This window comes from Psammomys obesus, unplaced genomic scaffold, assembly GCF_907164565.1.
Source record: "Psammomys obesus unplaced genomic scaffold, mPsaObe1.curated_primary_1811, whole genome shotgun sequence".
Lineage (NCBI taxonomy): Eukaryota > Metazoa > Chordata > Mammalia > Rodentia > Muridae > Psammomys > Psammomys obesus.
The window spans coordinates 12,860,078-12,866,502 of NW_026594428.1; positions in this window are offsets into that span (position 1 = coordinate 12,860,078).

Below are 6,425 nucleotides of genomic sequence, written 5' to 3' on the forward strand. Positions count from 1 at the left end.
GAGACTAGAGGTAAATGACTCAAGAAGTTAAACAGCAACAAATCAAGTAATCCTTTTAAAAATGGGATACAGGCCTAAACAGAGAATTCTCAATAGAGGAATAATGAGTGACAGAGAAACACTTAAAAAATAAATGTTCAACATCCTTAGCTATCAGGGAAATGCAAATCAAAACGAGCCTGAGATTTCACCTTATACCCATCAGAATGCTAAGATCAAAAACTCAAGTGAAAACACATTCTGGAGAGGATGTGGAGAAAGGGGAACCCTCCTCCTCTGATGGTTGGAATGTAAACTGGTACAACCACTCTGGAAATCAATCTGGTGCTTTCTCAGACAATTAGGAATAGTGCTACCTCAAGATCCAGATATACCACTCCTAGGCATATATCCAAAACATGCTCAAGATTTCAACAAGATGTTTGTTCAACCATGTTCATAGCAGCTTTATTTGTAATAGCTAGAAGATAGAAAAAACCCAGATGTCCCTCAACAGAGAAATGGATACAGAAATTGTGGTACATTCACAATATGGAACACTACTCAGCAATTAAAAACAAGGAAATCATGAAATTTGCAGGCAGATAGTGGGAACTAGAAAAGATCATCCTGAGTGAGGTATCTAAGAAGCAGAAAGACATACATGGTATGGACTCACTCATAAGTGGTTATTAGACATATAATATAGTATAATCGTACTAAAATCTGTATACCCAAAGAAGCTAATCAAGAATGAGGACTCTGGCTAAGATGCTCAATCCCCATTCAGAAAGGCAAATGGAAAAGACATCGGAAGGGGAAAAAAAAACAGGGAACAGGACAGGAGCCTACCACAGAGGGCCTCTGAAAGGCTCTACCCAGTAGTGTATCAAAGAAGATGCTGAGACTCATAGCCAAACATTGGGCAGAGTGCAGGGAATCTTATGAAAAAAGGGGGAGGTAGAATAACCTGAATAGGAAAGGAGCTCTACAAGGCAAGCAACAGAACCAAAAAATCTGGGTACAGGGCTCTTTTCTGAGACTGATACTCCAACCAAGGACCATGCATGGAGATAACCTAGAACCCCTGCACAGATGTAGCCCATGGCAGTTCAGTGCCCTAGAGGGTTCCTAGTATGGGGAACAAGAACTGTCTCTGACCTGAACTTAGGGGCTGGCTTTTTTATCACTTCCCCCTGAGGGGGAAGCAGCCTTACCAGGCCACAGAGGAAGATAATGCAGCCAGTCCTGATGAGACCTGATAGACTAGGGTCAGATTGAAGGAGAGGAGGACCTCCTTGGACTGGAGGAGGGGTATAGGAGAAGAAGAGGAAGGAAGGGTGGGATTGGGAGGGGATGAGGGAAGGGGCTACTGCTGAGATAAGTGAATAAACTGTAATTAATAAAAAATAAATTAATTAAAATAATTGCCTTTCACAAGGCAGATTTAACATAATGAGATCTACTTTCCCAGTTCCTGGTTTCATGGATCTTACATTTGTTACTGTTATTTAAAAGTTGTTGGCTTGTTCCAGATCATCCAGACTTTTATTTCTCTTCTAAGGATTTTGTCATTCTGTTTTACTCATACATATTTGATCCATTTTGGTGAAGAATGTGAAGACATTTGATTTCTTTGCCTATGGTTGCCCAGTTGTCTCAGTGCAATTTCTGGACACACCATCTTTACTCCATTGCACTGCTTCTGCTTCATTCTAAAGACTCAGTTTAGCTGTTTTGTTTTTTTTCCCCCCAAGTGTTCAATTCTGGCCAATTTATATGTTCTGACTCCTACCCCCACTGTCTTACTAGTTTTTAAGCAAGTTTTTATACTTGGTATCCAGCCCTCTGACTTTTCTTCAGTATTAAAATCTGGATAATCTTTTGTGTTCAGAAACATTTTCTGGGATTTTTATTGGGATTGAGTTGAATGAAATTTAGACAAACTGACATCTTTATAATTTTGTATCTTTCTAAGTATGAACATGGGGGTATATCTTTATTCATTTAGTTCATTGACAGCCTTTGTAGTTTTTACACATAGATTTTTTTTTTAGATGTGTCCTTCAGATATTTGGGAAAGATGCTGAGTTAAATGGTAATGTGTTTTAATTTATTTTACTTCTTTTGAGGTTTTTATTTTTTTATAATAATTTTAATTTTTTATATTAATCAGAGGTTATGTACTTTGTATCCCAGCCGTAGCCCCCTCCCTCATTCCCTCCCAATCCCACCATCCCTCCCTCATCTCTTCTCTGCCCCTTTCCAAGTCCACTGATAGGGGAGGACCTCCTCCCCTTCAATCTGATCCTAGCTTATCAGGTTTCTTCAGGATTGGCCCCAATGTCCTCTTCTGTGGTTTAGCAAGGCTGCTCCTCCCTCAGGGGAGGGAGGGGCTGAAGAGTCAGCCATTGAGTTCATTTCAGAAATAGTTCCTGTTTCCCTTCCTAGAGAACCTACTTGGATACTGAGCTACCATGGGTTATATCCGAGCAGGGGTTCTAGGTTATTTCCATTTATGATCCTTGGTTAGAGAAGCAGTCTCATAAAAGATCCCTGTGCTCTGATATATTTGGTCCTTGTGGAGCTCCTGTCCCCCCCAGGTCTTACTAATTCCCTCTTATTTCATATGATTCCCTGTACTCTGCCGAAGGTTTGGTTATGAGTCTTAATATCTGCTTTGATACACTGCTAGGTAGAGTCTTTCAGAGGCCGTCTGTGTTAGGCTTTTGTCCTGTTACTTGTTTTCTTCTACATCCAATGTCCATCCCATTTGTCTTTCTAAGTGAGGATTGATCATCTTACCCCGGGTCCTTTTTCTTGTTTATCTTCTTTAGGTGTACATATTTTAGTATGTTCATCCTATCTTATAGGTCTATATAAGTGAGTATATACCATATGTGTCTTTCTACTTTTGGGATACCTCACTCAGGATGACCGTTTCTAGGTTCCACCATTTGCCTGTAAATTTCATGATTTCCTTGTTTTTAATTGCTGAGTAGTATTCCATTGTACAACCACTTTGGAAATTAATCTGGCACCATCTCTGAAAATTAGGAATAGTGATTCCTCAAGATCCAGCTATACCACTCCTAAGCATATATCCAAAAGAGGCTCAAGTACACAACAAGGACATTTGCTCAACCATGTTTGTAGCAGCTTTATTTGTAATAGCCAGGACCTGGAAACAACCTAGATGTCCCTCAGTTGAGGAATGGATATTTTTTTTTAACTTATTTAATCATGTATAGCCTTCTCTCTGATCCCAGCCTTCTCTCTCCTCTCTTCCCAGTCCCACCTTCAGGTATCCCTCCTCCCATTCCTTTCTCTCCTCAGTGAAGGGTAGGCCCTCAAGGGTACAAGCCAACTGTGACATCTCAAATGGCAGCATGACTAAGCATATCCTCTTCCACTGAGGCCTGACAGGCAGTCTAGCTAGGGGAAAGGGATCAAGAGGCAGGCAACATGTCAGAGACAGCGCCTCCTCCCATTGTTAGGGGACCCATATATTGACAAAGCTGCACATCTGCTACATATGTGTCAGGGGTCTAGGTCTAGCTCATGCTTGTTCCTTGGTTGGTGATTTAGTCTCTGTGAGCACCCATGGGCCCAGCTTAGCTTACTCTGTAGGTCTTATCATGGTGTTCTTGACCCTTCCAACTCCCCTATGCTTTCTCCCTCTTCCCCCGAACTCCCTTAGTTCTGCCTATTGTTTGGCTGTGGGACTCAGCATGTGTTTCCATCAGCTGCTGCATGAATCCTCTCAAAAGACAGTTATGCTGTCTGTAAACATAGTAGAAGAGTGTCATCAATAGTGACAGGGTTGGGCTCTCCCATGCCGTAGGTTTCAAGTTGGACCAGTCATTGATTTGCCATTCACTCAGTCTCCTTCTTCATCCCTAGACTTCTTGTAGGCAAGACAAATTTTGGGTCAAAGATCTTATGGGTGGATCAGTGTCCTCCTTCCATTGGAAGTCCTCCCTGGCTTCAGGAGGTGATGATTGCAGGCTCCATATTCTCTGCTGCTAGGAGTCTCAGCTGGGGTCACCCCCATAGACTCTTACAAGGATCCCTACTTCCCAAGAAATGTCCTCCACCCACAGATTTTCATTCTCTTTTCAGGTCTTCAAACCACCGCACCTCCACTCTTCCTACACTTTATCTTCACCCCCTTTCCCACCCAGTTCCCTTTTTCCATCCACCTCCAATGTATATTTTTTTTCCTTCTGAGTGAGATTCAAGCGTCCTTCCTTGGGCTCTTCTTATTAATTGGCTTGTTTGGGTCTGTGGACTGTAGCATGGTTATCCTGTACTTTATGTGAATATCCACTTATAAGTGAGTACATACCATGTATGTCTTTCTGCGTCTGGGTTAACTCACTCAGAATGATCTTTTCTAGTTCCATCCATTTGCCTGCAAATTTTATGATGTCTATAGGGGTGACCCTAGCTGAGACTCCTAGAAGCAAAGTATATGGAGCATGAAGAAGTCACTACCTCCTGTAGCCAAGTAGGACATCCAATGGAAGAAGGGGACAGTGACCCACTGTCCAAGATACAGCTTGGTCATCATGTAGGTCCCCTAACAATTGGACTAGGGCTTGTCTCTGACTCTGATGCCTAACTTTGGGTCTGGTTCCTTTAACTGGGCTGTCTTGTTTGTTCTCAGTGGGAGAGGATGTGCTGTGACTTGAGATGCCAGGGTGGTTGGTACATTGAGGGCCTCCCCTTCTCTAAGGAGAACAGAGGCAGTGTGAGAATAGGACTGGAAGGAGAGGAGGGAGGAGGACTGTGACTGGGATGTAAAATGAGTAAATAAATAAATAAACAAACAACAAACAAAAAACCAATGACATTAGGACATGTTCTTGCCATATGTTTAACCTTAGAAAATTTTTAATATTCTCACCATTGATGCTAATGTAGGGATTTGTAGACTTTATTTATCAAGTGGAGGAAATTCTCCTGTATTGCTGTTTTGATGAGAATGCTTATCATGGATGTGTGTTGGAATTTTCCAAATTCTTATTTTCCTTTTTTTTAAATTAATTATACTTTATTCATTTTGTATCCCCCCATAAGCCCCTCCCTCCTCCCCTCCCGATCCCACCCTCCCTCCCCTTTCTGCATGCATGCTACTCCCCAAGTCCACTGAAAGGGGAGGTTCTCCTCTTCTTTCTGATCTTAGTCTATCAGTTCTCATCAAAAGTGGCTGCATTGTCCTCTACTGTGGCCTGATAAGGCTGCTCCCCCCTCAGGGGGAAGTGATCAATGAGCAGGCCAATCAGATTATGTCAGAGGCAGTCCCTCTTCCCATTACTATGTAACCTACTTGGACACTAAACTGCCATGGGCTACACCTGTGCAGGGGTTCCAGGTCATCTCCACGAATAGTCCTTGGTTGGAGTATGATTTTCTGGGAATTTCCCTATGTTCAAATTATCTTGTTCTGTTGCTCTCCTTGTGGAGTTCCCATCCCCTCCAGCTCTTACTATTTCCCACTTCTTACATAAAATTCCATTCACTCTGCCCATCAGGCTCAGCATCTGCTTTGACAGTCTATACTGCAGAAGCTTTCAGAGGCCCTCTGTGGCAGGTTTCAAGGTTGTTTCCTGTTTTCTTCTGGCTTTCAGAGGCCCTCTGTAGCAGGTTCCGAGGTTATTTCCTATTTTCTTTTTCTTCTGATGTCCATCCTCTTTGCCTTTCAGGATGGGGATTGAACATTTTAGTTAGGGTCCTCTCTTTTGCTTAGTTTGTTTAGATGTACAGATTTTAGTGAGTTTATTCTATATTATATGTTTATATGAGTGAGTATATACCATGAGTGTCTTTTTGCTTCTGGGACAACTCACTCAGGATGATCCTTTCCAGGTCCCACCATTTACCTGCAAATTTCATGATTTCCTTATTTTTCATTGCTGAGTAATACTCCATTGTATAGATGTACCACAGTTTCTGCATCCATTCTTCAGTTGAGGGGCATCTGGGTTGTTTCCAGCTTCTGGCTATTACAAATAAAGCAGCTACAAACATGGTTGAGCAAATGTCCTTTTTGTGTACTTGCACCTCTTTTGGGTATATGCCTAGGAGTGGTATGGCTGGATCTTGAGGAAGCGCTGTTCCTAGTTGTCTGAGAAAGCGCCAGATTGATTTCCAGAGTGGTTGTACCAGTTTACATTCCCACCAGCAGTGGAGAAGGGTTCCCCTTTCTACACAACCTCTCCAGCATGTGTTATCCCTTGAGTTTTTCATCTTGGCCATTCTGAAGGGTGTAAGGTGAAATCTCAGGGTTGTTTTGATTTGCATTTCCCTAATGGCTAATGAGGTTGAGCATTTCTTTAAGTGCTTCTCTGCCATTCGATATTCCTCTACAGAGAATTCTCTCTTTAGCTCTGTTCCCCATTTTTTAAGTGGATTACTTGGTTTATAAAGCAAGTCAAAGACTT